The sequence below is a fragment of the Dromiciops gliroides genome, chromosome 3 (assembly GCF_019393635.1).
Source record: "Dromiciops gliroides isolate mDroGli1 chromosome 3, mDroGli1.pri, whole genome shotgun sequence".
In the NCBI taxonomy this organism is placed as follows: domain Eukaryota; kingdom Metazoa; phylum Chordata; class Mammalia; order Microbiotheria; family Microbiotheriidae; genus Dromiciops; species Dromiciops gliroides.
Genome location: NC_057863.1, coordinates 292,173,571 through 292,186,763, shown reverse-complemented (window position 1 = coordinate 292,186,763; position 13,193 = coordinate 292,173,571). Strand labels below are relative to the sequence as shown.

Genomic DNA, 13,193 nt, shown 5'->3' with positions numbered 1-13,193 from the left:
CATCATTATTAATGATATCTTTCTTCTCACCTTATATTATTTTTATCCTTATCCCTATCTATAGATTAGAAATAGCTTACTGAAGGGTTTAAAAGCTGGATTTCTCTGTAAGTTCCGTAACTACATTGAGCCTATTACTTGGACTTAATTTTTCAGTTTCATGTTGCCAGAACATTGACTGGGCTTCATTAAAACATATGCCTAAAGGAGAACATATTGGGAAATGTGTATCTTCAACATACTGCCAGAAAATAAAAAGCTACTTCAAAATACAGAAGGTAGAGGCGTACGATTGATCTGCAGCTAGTTTTTACCACAGTCCCCAGAATGCTTTGCAACACTGCCTACAATTCCCATACTACAGCACCTAATTTATTAACCTCTTAGTTTCCTAGAAAGAATCATATGATCTAATTGTAGTACAGCACATGTATTCTAAAGTATTAAACAAGCAACACTGCTTTACAGAATTCTGCTTTGGTGGTAAATTATGGATTTTTTTAGTAGCTTAGGATATATAATGCCCTCTTCCTTGAATAAAGATGCATTCTAAGCAAATATATTTTTATAATTTTCCTTTGATTTTTAATGAGAAATATTGCCACAGAACTTTCATTTTAGATATATTGTACTAAAGTATATTTTTCTACATACAAAATGACTTCTCACATTTGTTATTCAATAATATTGGGGGGGTAATGTCCAGTGTTATTTAGAGTTAAATATCACAACACATTGTTAAACATCTGCAAATGAGAATTCCATGAAGTAATTAAAATTCCTAATTAGATGCACCTTGCAGCTGCTGTTAGTCTTAATTGGCAATAATGCAGCTACATTTTGTTCTGACACATATCTTCAGAAGAGTTAGAAAGAGAACTGAAGGGAAGCAAGAGAAAAATGTTCCCACACAGTTCAAGACAGTTCGCACAAAGAGGATCCCATGGCAACAGCAAGTCCCACAGTTTGCTCTCTAAAATCCAGGAATAGACAATGCTTCACCTCTGTTTCAAACAAACATTTCCCTTCCTGAAATTGAAAGAAGAGAATAAGTCTTATATAGTCTCCTGTAATTATAGTGAAGGTGGGTATTTTTTTTACATGTGTCTTAAAGACATATATCAAAGTATCCAATCAATTCCTTGCAGCCAGTGACTAGATAACAATTATTTCCAATTGTCTGTATAAAGAGTTAAACTGACTTGTCATTTTTACTTAAACTAAAAAACTTTGTGTTCAGAGACTCTTCTAGTTAAAGGAAACATGAGAGATGACCTATCCTAAGATCAATTTACAAATGAGGAAGAAAAAAAAAAACCACAGAGGACAAATAACTTGTCTAAGATACAGAGATAGTAATAGAGTTTGTGCTAGAAACCTGGTATTCTGGTTCCTAGTACAATATTCCCCTATACTATAGTTTTACATATTCAATTTTATTCTCTTTTTGTAACCATACTTGTACAGAGGATGCTGACCTACTTTGGTAGAGGGAGTTTCCTCACTTGGGTCTTCCTTATGCCAATGAAGTTACTGGTTAAGTAATTATCCCAAACCTATGCCTTGAATTGAATCAGCTTCAAGTCTGAGAAAGGATGTGAATGGAAAGGGCACCAAGTAGAAGAATTAAGACAAATTGAAGGTCATTTCATTCATTTCATGAAGTTCATTTGACCAGTTGAGGGAATAAATTTGTCCTTGTTCCCCTAGCCCTGGACAAGAGTGTGGAACCTAGGGGAGGGGTACAATTTCTTCTGTTTTGTTTTGTTTTGTTTTCTGGCTAGTATCTGACCAAGGAGGATAAAAGGATTAGTAGGATAGGAAAATGAAATAATTATTCCCTGTAAACTTTTTTTTTTTTGGTGAGGCAATTGGGGTTAAGTGACTTGCCCAGGGTCACACAGCTAGTAAGTGTGTTAAGTGTCTGAGACCGGATTTGAACTCAGGTCCTCCTGACTCCAGGGCTCTATCCACTTTGTCATCTAGCGGTGCCCCCCCCCCATAAACTTTTGAGTAGACATACTTTCATTCTGAAATGTGTGTGTGTGGACAGGAAAACATTTCCTCTTTCCTTTAAGATACAAATCAAAACTCACTCCTGTCAGCAAAACTTTATTTCATTGAATTTCATCAATAAATATCTATTACCTGCTAATAGTACTGCAGGTAGAAAAATGAGTATCACCTTGTACCTGCCATCAAGGAATCTTCAATCTAGTAAGAGAGATAAAATGTATACAAACACTATGACAAAAACAGAATTAGTGTACCACAGGCATAAGCAAAACAATACAAAAGATTATAGGGAAGAATTACTTCAAGCTAAGGAGAGGGGAGGACAGACCAGAGAACATTTCCCAGAGGAAGTGAAATTGGACTTCCTAAAAATTAAGAGCTGTACAAAATTATAATGACTCTCCTGGGGGGCAGTGAGTTTCATCTTCTTGGAGGTCCTCAAGCAGAATTTGGATGATGACATGTTGGGGGGATAATTTCACTGTATGGGTTGGTTCTTGCAACAATCAAATTCTCTGATTCTGGAGTTTGGTTTTAAAGGATGGGTAGAATTTCATCAGGCAGAGATGGATAGGGGCTATTTCAGAAAAAGAGATTGGTATGAACCAGACCTTAAAGTATTAGAGAAGATTTTGACAAGTGAAAAAAAAAGGGAAAAAAAAAAAGAGGAGACAAGGAGGAGGGGGGCAGAGGAGGAGGAGCAGGAGGAGGAACAGGAGGAGGAGGAGGAGAAAGGTAATGCATTTTAGGCATAGTAGACAAAAAGGGCAAGTGTGTAGGTTAGAAAGGGCAAGATCAGTTTAATTTCTAACAGTATCATGGAATATGTGAGATACAGTAGTATAAGGATGGGTTGGAAAGTAGGTTGGAAATGGACTGGAAATTCTTATGTGGGAAGTTAAGAACTTTGGATTTTATTGCTATGGAAATGAGGAGTAATTGAAGGTTTTCTTTGAATAACTTCATTTCAAATGCAACTATCTCTTAATAATTCTCCCATCTAGCTTTAGGTTTTACATAGTGTGTTTGCTTTAATCATATCTTCTTTAAAATTGTTTTCACTGGGTCTTTCTGCCTTTGTTTTCCTTCAAGATTAGAGTGTAAGCTTGAAAACAATGGCTTTTTCCCCCTTTTGTATCCTCAAATACTACTTAGTACAGTGCCCAAATGTGGCAGACATGCAAAATGTTTAATAATTGTGGAATAGCATAAGGTTTTGCAGACATAACCAAAGTATGTGCATGCAAGCGTGCATGCATGTGTTTGTGTATGTGTGTGTGAAGGAACATATCTTAGAAAGTTTATCCTTTTATACCTCTCAGCTGCCCTGCCTCACTTACATTTCTCAGGTACAGTAAATACAAAACAAAAACTTTCTGTTCTCAATATCTCATGCCAATGCTTTAATATTTCAAAATCTAAGGGAAGGGAAAGTTTGGCTGGATAGCTCAGCTCATATATCCCAGTCATATTTAAACTACTTTCCCCAGGAACCTCCCCATACTCCTAAGGTGTCCCTATCTTTGCTTTTTCACAAACCTCACAGCAAAGTATTTTCTCCTACGTCAAAAGATTGGGGGGAGGGGTTCAGTGGGCAATGAAAGCCCTTAGGGATGGGGAATGGAAGCTCCTTTTCAATAAATCTTTGGGCACCTGCTTTGCTATTTCCCTACTTTTTGACCTTTCTCCCCTTTTTCCAAACCCCGTATTCCCAAATTGAGGCATACAAGTCAAAATACAGCCACAACCCCCAAAGGAAAATTACAAAGAGTTAATGGCCTAAAGGCCAAGCACTTTTAGTTTACACACTTAACACAAAGCTTTATACTCTGAAACAATTATCTTTAGAAACTATTATCGCTATTAGCTGGAGGCTGGAAAGCAGCCCCCTGGTTGGATACTGGTCTTAAAGACATAGTGACAATGGCCTCATTTTTGCTTACTGTGTGCCAGCGACAATTTAAGCCCTTAGCAAAGGGAAACGCGATTACCAGGAGGTTACTTATGAGTGTGTCCGCTCAGGCTGCGGTTCCCCTTCCTCTCCTATCCCTGAAGAAGGGGGGACACAATCCACAATTGAACGGGGCCAAAGTACTGGGCACGGGTGACGTAGAATGGAAATGTGATCCTCTGCATTTGCTTGGAAGGATAGATTCCTATAATTTTAGATTTCCCAAGATCCTTTCCAAAAGATTCTCCTGTCAACCCCATCCAGCCGCACCCCCCCCCCCCCGCCCCAGCTAAAGCTCGCAAAGCGGTGGTTATATGTGGATTGGCTAGTACTAAAATATCCATGGGGTGGCAGTAACAGTATCTTCTTTATGACTTGCAGCAAACCAGAGAATGCATTCAATCAAATGAACCGATCTTGTAGAAACACTGGAATCATTTATGCATTGCAGTTTCTTTCTCTCCCTCTCGCTCCTTCTTCCTTGGGATATTTTGAGTGGATTGTATCTATTAATCAAGACCTCTTGTTATTTGTTATTCATTTGTCTTTTTCACTAAAGATTAGCATCATTCAGGGCAAATGCACAACTGCTTTTCCCCCCAAATCATTTTTGGGGGCTGTCGGATAGAGTGCTAGGACCCAGGAGACATCCTTCCAAACAGCAGGGGTTGTGTGCTTCCACATAGCAGTACAAGGAAAACCCCATCGGATCTGTTATTGCAGGATACTTGTGAAATATACATAGGATTCTTTCTTTCTTATGGCTGCATCCCGGATCTGGAAATTTTACATGGGCACTAGGAAGCTTTGAAAGGCTCCATGCACAGAGAAGATTTACAAGCAGGACTCCTCTTGCCACAGAGCTCACTGACTTGTTCGGTTATCAATTCCTTTTCTTTTCCTTAGCTTCTTTTTTTCTTTTATTTTCCTCTTCTCTCTTCTCCTTTCTGTGTCCCTCCTGGTCTGTTTCTCCTCTTTCCCCTAGTCTTTTATTACTGCTTCACACCTGGATTGTATCTTCACTGAACAAACGGGCACTTTGAGAACTAACAGAAGACAGTCTTGTGGGGGAAGATCTATATGGAATTATCGGCTTTTATGGTGAACTTGGCACTTGTGAATGGGTATCTTGTTCACATTATTAATTGCTAGCAAAAAAAAAAAAATCACACACACGGGAGTAAAACGTGGATTCTGTGAATACGCATTGTGATGACCAGCAATTACCTTATTGACTGATACCAAGATCGGAATATTTTGGAAGACTGTGGGTAAGGTCATTTTATCTATGCAAACCCATTAGTGGCGTTACGAAACTTGGTGGCTTGTAATTGGAATGGGTACTTTCTTGATTGCTGCATTACATTGATATGTGTGATCTAGCCATTATTGGCAGTGAATGAAATAACTGCAGTTGCCCCCCCATTAAATGTATTTTGTGATGAATCAAAGCATCACTCCCCCCCCCCCCCCAATTATCTTGATATGGAAGAGTGGCTTGAATTTATTCCCGGTAAACACTCTTTGTCTGGATGCAATATTTGTAGCTCCTACGTTCTGAATAGGAAAACTCACCAGTGAAAGAAGCACTTAGTGGTGAAACCTATTTAAAAATGAAATGGGCTACTCTTCATTCACTAAAACAAATATGTTTTCAACTCTGTGCGGCATTCTGCTGCATTTCATAGCTGCAATGGAACTGGGGAAACAGCGTTGTCAAGTTCTTAAACTTTAAGGTGATAATTACCTTTAATTGTTTTCTAGGTTGTGGTTGTTGAGCATTATTAAGTGCCCCTCTATACTTTTTTCATCTACTCGATTATCATTAAGGAAAAAAAAAATACGAAAATTGCCAACTGGAAAATGGTGGCTATACTACAGAAAAATAATAGTGGAACATAATATTAAAAGTCATCTGTCTTCCGTGATTCTCAGAATCATCATCTCAATAATCCCTTATTTACCCAGTCCCCTAAATAACCGAAGCCTAGACCCACGTGCAGGGGAGTTGAAGGTTTGCAAGTGGAGACCTTATCCTCAGCTTCTTATTTCATATGCAGGCAGCCTGGGAAATGCAGGCAATTAAAGACTTGTGTTAATGTTCAGCCTGAAGTGCCCTGTCTGCTTCATCTATTTTACCCTTACAGTAAAAAAAGTTAAAGGGACTGGAGCCCTGAGAATGGTTAAGCATATTCAGTTTGGGAAACTGGATGGGGGGTGGGGGGGGGCGGATGGGGGTGGGAATCGATGCTGATGACGTTGCTCGGTGCACTGTACTGCAATGCTAAAGTGATATATACAATGTACGTCTATATCTATGCATGTAGAGAGGAGAAAAGGCATCCTCTCTTTCACCTGGCTGGTTCATCAATAAAGGAGGGGAGAAGAGATGCAGATCTGTGATGGATGGTAGTCGTGCATAATCGGTTATTATGTAACTTCATTACATCAGCGGTCTTCAGTCGGCGATAGTGAGAGGAGATGATCTCTTAGTATATCAATCAGCGGTTTAACTTTTGAATGCTTGTGACAGCTGGAGAAGAAGGAGGGCACAGAGATTAGCTTCAGGGCTCCGGTAAACCCTGATCTCTTCCTGGCCAATTTAACGTGAGTTTTCTCACGGTGAGTTCTCTGGGACACCAGATCACAAAAGCTCCGGGGCTGCACTGTGGCCATTTCAGCCACACCCGTGGACAGTCAGAAAGCACTCTGCAATGTTGTCCCGCATGTCCCATCGCCTTGTTGGGACTGGGTACTCCCCACCAAGGTCATGGTTCTCTACCCCGTGATTTAAACATAGGACGATCACTCAGCAGAGCATAACTCAAATTGAAATGAAAACTGTGAAAAGAATCATTTCCTGGTGACCCTTCTAGCAGTTTTGAAAGGTAGGGCTTGATGGTGGGTTCAGCCTGCTAGTTGCAGCTCTTAATTGTTATTGCTTCCTCCATGACCAAGAGATAGATGAGTGTTTTAGGGCTTTCTTTTTCTCTTCTCTTTTTAAACCATAACTATATATTCCTGGCCTGTTTTAATCTGTAAAGAAAAGGAAAACAAAATCTTCAAAGGTTAAATATCCTGATCTATCTGCTAAATTTAAAAAGCATGTAAATTCCTCATTCATCCAGATTCCAGAGAAAAAGAGCTATCCATGTTCAAGTTTTAATTATTTAAGGACTCAAAAAGACATGTTGCAGCAGCCTATGACTTTTGCCAGATAAACGAATAGGTAGTCTATCTTCTATTTAGATAGAAGGAAATGCTGCATAATGAAACACCGTTTACCCTGTTTTTCCTATGGAGTTGTTCATTTTTCAAAACAGCAATAACCTTCGAACTACCGAATCACCCTCACTGGACACTGCACTTTTTGAGAGACCTGTTTTCTATATTTTATGGCTACATTTTCTGAAAATGTAACCCAGATGAAATCTAAACTCCTCAATGGAGTTATCTTATCAACCACCTGCCTGTGCCCTTTTCTTATGATTTCAATTTACAAAGAAGGCCTATATAAGATTTTTCTATTAGGGAGAGGTGAGAGGAATTTCCCCTTCTTTTTCACCCCCATCCTCAGTGCCTTTCCTTGACATTCTTGTCAGTCCTATACTGTTCGGTGCAATATTCTGGATACATACTGTTAACTTTGAGAAGGTTCGTTTTCAACATCAGATTGTTCTGTGGTTTTATTTAGAGTTTTAAGTTAAAATATTGATGGAGATATTTTTTCCCCTTTAAGACACACTCAGATGCTAATACATTGTACTAATGTAGTTTAAGGCTTGACATTCATATTGTCTACTGAGCAACTAGGAAATTGGATGTGAAGTTAACTCCTGGTTCCATCCTTCAGGGGTCAGAATAACACTATGGCAGCTCACAGGCTTCAGTTCATCTCTGATTATATGCAGAAATTTCTATGGCATGGTCTTTTTTCATATCCCTTACTTTATTATTTGAGGAATTACTTAGATGGCTGTTTCTGTGACTTAAGTCACACACATGTCATAAACAGTGGATTGCTCTAGAGAAGGTTTTGCAAACTCAATTGTGTATGAAAATAAATAATTTTGAGGGGGGAAGGAGGAGGTAGTGTAGGAGCAAGTCAGTACAAGAAACATACACATGGATTTGCAGTCATTTTGCTGCAAGACTCTCTATACCCTTACATTTGAGAAAGAGGATTTCAGTGATCTTAATGATACTTCATAGGCTACTGTTTCCTTTAGAAAGGGATTATCAAACCCCAACTGCTTATGACATTTCAGTATGCTGCAGGGGGTGGGAGCACCAAATAAAAGGCTCTTTTAATGGGAAAGCTTTTTTTCCCCCAATATTAAGCTGTGGACTATTTTACATATAATACTTACCCCTGTGTTCTACTGCCATTTTTCAAGTTAGATGAGAAAAGACATTTGAAGAAAATCCACACTACCTCCTTTAAAAATAGAAGCTACTGACAGGTTCTTCTTTTTTTTTTTTCCACCAAGCAAAAGCAAGAGATTTGGTTAAGTAGCAACAATATTTCTAAATCATAATGCAATATTTTAAATGGTCTTTTGTTGCTTAATTTAATCTCATGTTTCTAATGGCAAGTCAAAATTCATTGGGACTCCTAAAATAACCAAAAAGCTTACACCTCTCTAAGAATGACAAAACTTTGAGGTGCCATTTAACATTTTCATTCGAGGATATTTTAGCCTATTATACACTGAAGTGTTTGGGCTATACTTTGTCTTACAACAGATATGATCTTCAGTGCTTGGCAAATCTCTTGTTTTTATAAAGCAGATTCCTTTATAATTCATGGTAATTGAAATATCCAAGTACAAACTGATTAATATGATTAAAAAGTAGCAAGTTATCTAGTGGTGCTCGAGTTATAAAGTATAATTATGGTGCCACCGTTTGTGCAGTTATAGATAAGGTAGTGTCAGCATTTTTATTATTAAATTCCAATGTTCAGCTCAGGATTCCCACAAAAGGAAAGAACTCAAAGACATTTCACTACCATTATATCAACTTGGGTTAATCACATGTATTTTAAATATCCTCAGAGTACAGAGAAGTATAAGAACTCCACACCCTCCATGAAAGTTAGTAAGTGAATGGAGTCACAAAGGAGATAATATATTTAGGCGGTTAAGCACCAAATTGAGAGCAAGAAAGTTTGGGAAATGACTCCTCACTTTCTTTAGCTGCTAAATAGCAATTTATTTATTTTTCCAAAAATATTTAAATATTTGAAGGCCTTTGGAATGTCATCAAAATAGGAAGTTACCACTGTGGGAAGTCTCTCCCCTAAGAAATCACAACTCCTATAATCTCGTTGATTTGATAGATAAGCCTAATGTTGGATTGTTATAGATAACTCAATGAAAATGATTTTCAGTAGCTTTAAATTCATGGTAACTAAGGAATTTCTTTTGGCTGACTATATTTCTTTTTATGCTTTTATTTATATACAGGAAATTGTTTCCTTTTTGCTATGTAGGTCTGTTTTTATCATAAACCAATCACTAAGTACAATGAATGGTTAAGAATATGAATCTACATATTTGTTGATTCTGAGTTGTTTTAGAATTTGTTTTTTGTCCTAATTTCTGACTATGCAAAGAGAGGTGATTGTCCTATCGTCATTTTTAACTCCCTATATATTTTAGACCCTGGAAGAACCTGAAAGAGCTTATAGTTCAATCTCGTCATCTGACAGAGGAAGAAACCTAAACTCAGAAGATAATTGATTTGATTAATGTCACACAAGAAATAAGTGTCAAAGCTGGGATTTGAACCCCACTTCTCTGATTCTAAATTCAACAATCTTTCCACTATACCATAGTGCCTTGTGTGTCTTTTACTTCCTTAATGCATTTGTTTCTGATGTGAAAGAAGCTGTAATTTCTTCAGCATGAGGAACTTCTGGTATGAAAAAGCCATCCACCAAAACAGATGGAAACTTTTTTTTTTTTTGAAGACAGATTGTCTGAAGCACCAAGAGGTTATAACTCGATAGAATTATACAACTATTATCAGAGGCAGAGTTTGAACCCAGTTCTTCCTGACACCAGCACTCTGTGCAATGGTTCTGCCTCTCACATCGACATAATATATCTAGAATTAGTGGTGGGATTTAAGGAAAGTGACTATGAAATAATGGTAAAATGTGTCACTTTTTATGATAATGTGGACAGAGCTGAATTGGAGAAGGAAAACAAAAAGAACTCTGAAAAAGACTTTTTGAAAGGTACTAGGACCTACAAGAAAGTACTATTAGACCATAGACCAACTTGGTTTAAAGGAGTTTTTGCAGCCCAATGTATCACCTCAATTCTCAGCATGCATATGTAACTAATATCATTGATGCTTATATTGGCTCAATTCCTGTGTCTCCATGGTATTGGAAAGAGTGCTAATTTCTCCTATCAAATAGAAATGTCTTGAATGTGCAGAAGCAGGTTTGCAAAAGTAGACTATAGGATTGTATATTAGCACTTGTTTATTTGACAAATTTAGCTAATCGCCTTACCAATATGCTTTTATTTTTTTTTCCCAGATAATCCTACCCTGGAGTATCTTGTAGTGTATGCAATATTCAATTATAGGACAATCATATGGCTCAATGGACATACACTTACTGCTTATCCCTGACCATTGATTTACAATGAAAGGTCCTTAATTGGTGTGTTCCCTAGATTGCTTTGTATGTAGATGATACTCAAATGCCAAAAGATTGAATCCTAAGTTTTTTCCTTTATGAAAGGAGGCCTAGAATGTTGTTATTTTATTACTATATAATCTAAAATAGTCATGGGATGGAAGATAATTAAGCCAGCGGGACAATAGGAACTCTATAAACATGCACATGTTAGATGTATACATACTCATATGTATATGTATACATACTTGTGTTTATGCACATACGTATAGGATTTGAAATCTCAGCATATAGATATATTAATTTTACTAAGTTTCTTTGTCTTATTCCAGCAGAGTGCTGCTGATAGGTTACTTTTTATGCAGTGCTATAAAATAGTCCTTCTTATAAGTCTGTTACCACTTTGGGGAATTTGGGATATTGCCCAATTTGGAGGTAAATGGATTTTTACCTGGGGTTCTTCTTACCTACTTTATATAAATTGTATATACCCCATAATTTTCTCTGGGATTGCTGGATTAATAGTGTCTCAGAATATAACAACTGATTCCCTCTCTGGAAATCACCTCCCCCCATTAGTACTAACACCAGTAGGAAGGTCACAGATTCTCATTTGTGCTTGACCCCTTATGAACTCTTTTTCTTTTCATCCCCTCTTCTTCCCCCAGTTCCCCATTCCAAGTGTCCATCATCTTTAAAAATATAAATTACTCAGTGCTAGGCAAAACAAATTTGAAATCTTCCCATTCTTGTTATTTCAGAAAGCTCTAAAAATTTCCCCCGTGTATGGCATCATAGATCCTCAGTACTAGTATCTAGTACTACTTAGGCTGCTAATAGGTACAGTGGATAGAGCACTCAGCCCTAAGTCAGGAAGACCTGAACTCAAATCCAACCTCAAGCACTTGCTAGCTGTGTGACCCTGGGCAAGTCACATAACTTTTTTTGGTTTGTTTGCTCAGTTGCCTCATCTCTAAAATAGAGATAATAATAACACCTACCTCTAGGGTTGTTATAAGGATCAAATGACATAACAATTGTAATAATTGTAGTATTAACATGTGTAGTAATAATTGTAGCACTTAGTACAGGGCCTAGCACATTATAAGCACTATATAAATGCTAGCTGATTACTATTATTGTTATTATTAATGGCAGTAGTCATACTAATAACAGCTCCTATTAAATGACTGAGAAAATTATGCAGAGTTTGGAATCATTAAAGAGGAACAGGAAAGGTTCATGATATGCAATCTTACAATTATAGACTTTCAATATTTTTTCCATTCTATTGTCTTTGTATTAGTTATGTCTCTAGTTTATAAGATGAGTGCAAATTATCATAATTGTCATATGAATCTGGTTGTAATATTTGATTCAAGCATTGTCCTATGGTCTAGGTAAAAATGAATTGAATCCTGCCCTCTGGCAGTTTCTCTTCTAAAACCAGGAATAATATAAAAGTTTCCAGAAAACAGGAGAAAAGTGAATTAGTACATGTTACAAGGTAGGTAATTCAATACTAGTCCCCAGGCAGCTAGGTGGTACAGTGAATAGAGCACTTGACCTGGAGTTGGGAAGAACTAAGTTTGAATCCAGCCTCAGACACTTACTAGCCCTATGACCTTGGGCAAGTCACTTCACTTGCATTTGCTTCAATTTCCTCCCCTGTAAAATGTGAATAATAATAGCACTCATTTCATAGGGTTGTTTTGAGGATAAAAATAGGATAATATTTGTTAAGCACTATGTAAATGTCAGCTGGTATTATTATGCATGTTGCATCCAATTGGTGTTGGTGAAAGCCTTTTCTCAAATTCTTCAAACACTCTCCAAAAGATCCATCATCCTTATCAATGTGAGTATTCCCTCCAAGGATGCAGGCCTCAAACCTTCTGTGTCTGCACATTTGGTGGAAATCTTGTTCATGGTCTCCCATATGGTTACCATGGTCACTACACAGGGTCTCCTCATCCTTCATGACCTTTCCCATCTCTGCTTCTGACTCTCCCTCGGCTAACATGCCTGACTTGGACACTGTGTCCTTGAGTGGATATGTAGAACTCCAAACTTTTCCCTCCCTTATATGTTTCATCTTCCTCATTAGAACATAAGCTTCTTAAAAGCAGGACTTTCTTTTTTCTTTTATTTGAATCCTCAGTGCTTAGCATAGTATCTGGTATGTAGAACATCCTTAATGATACCTCTTGACTTGAAGAGCTGTGGGCCTTATCCTGACTTTGAGAAAATAAGTTGATCACTTGGTGGTGTACTCTTTAGTCATGACAACTGATGAAACCAGAAAGATATTTAAAAACATAGTGTATACAGATTGCCTTTACTATAAAGTCTATAGTTGAGTGTTTTTAAATGATGAAAATGCTACAAGAATGGCTAGACATTGATTTAGATAGGCTGCTATTTGAAATAGAGGTAGAGAAAAAAGAAATTCCCATGTTTCATTTGTGTGTGATTTGTTATAAAAACTTAGTTGTAAATGCAGGATATATATGACTCTAAACACTAGAAATATAGTTCCATGATGATACATCCTTGGAAAAAATAATTTTT

General features: G+C 37.4%; 1 protein-coding gene across 1 annotated transcript in view; it reads left to right on the top strand.

Moving 5' to 3' along the window:
- Nucleotides 1-4,387: 4,387 nt before the first annotated feature.
- Nucleotides 4,388-13,193, top strand: part of IL1RAPL1 (interleukin 1 receptor accessory protein like 1) — a 1,532,725-nt gene continuing 1,523,919 nt past the window's right edge. The window contains exon 1 of the mRNA XM_043992667.1: nt 4,388-5,238. The gene's annotated coding sequence lies outside the window, so the exon portion shown is untranslated. The remainder of the gene's footprint in view (nt 5,239-13,193) is intronic.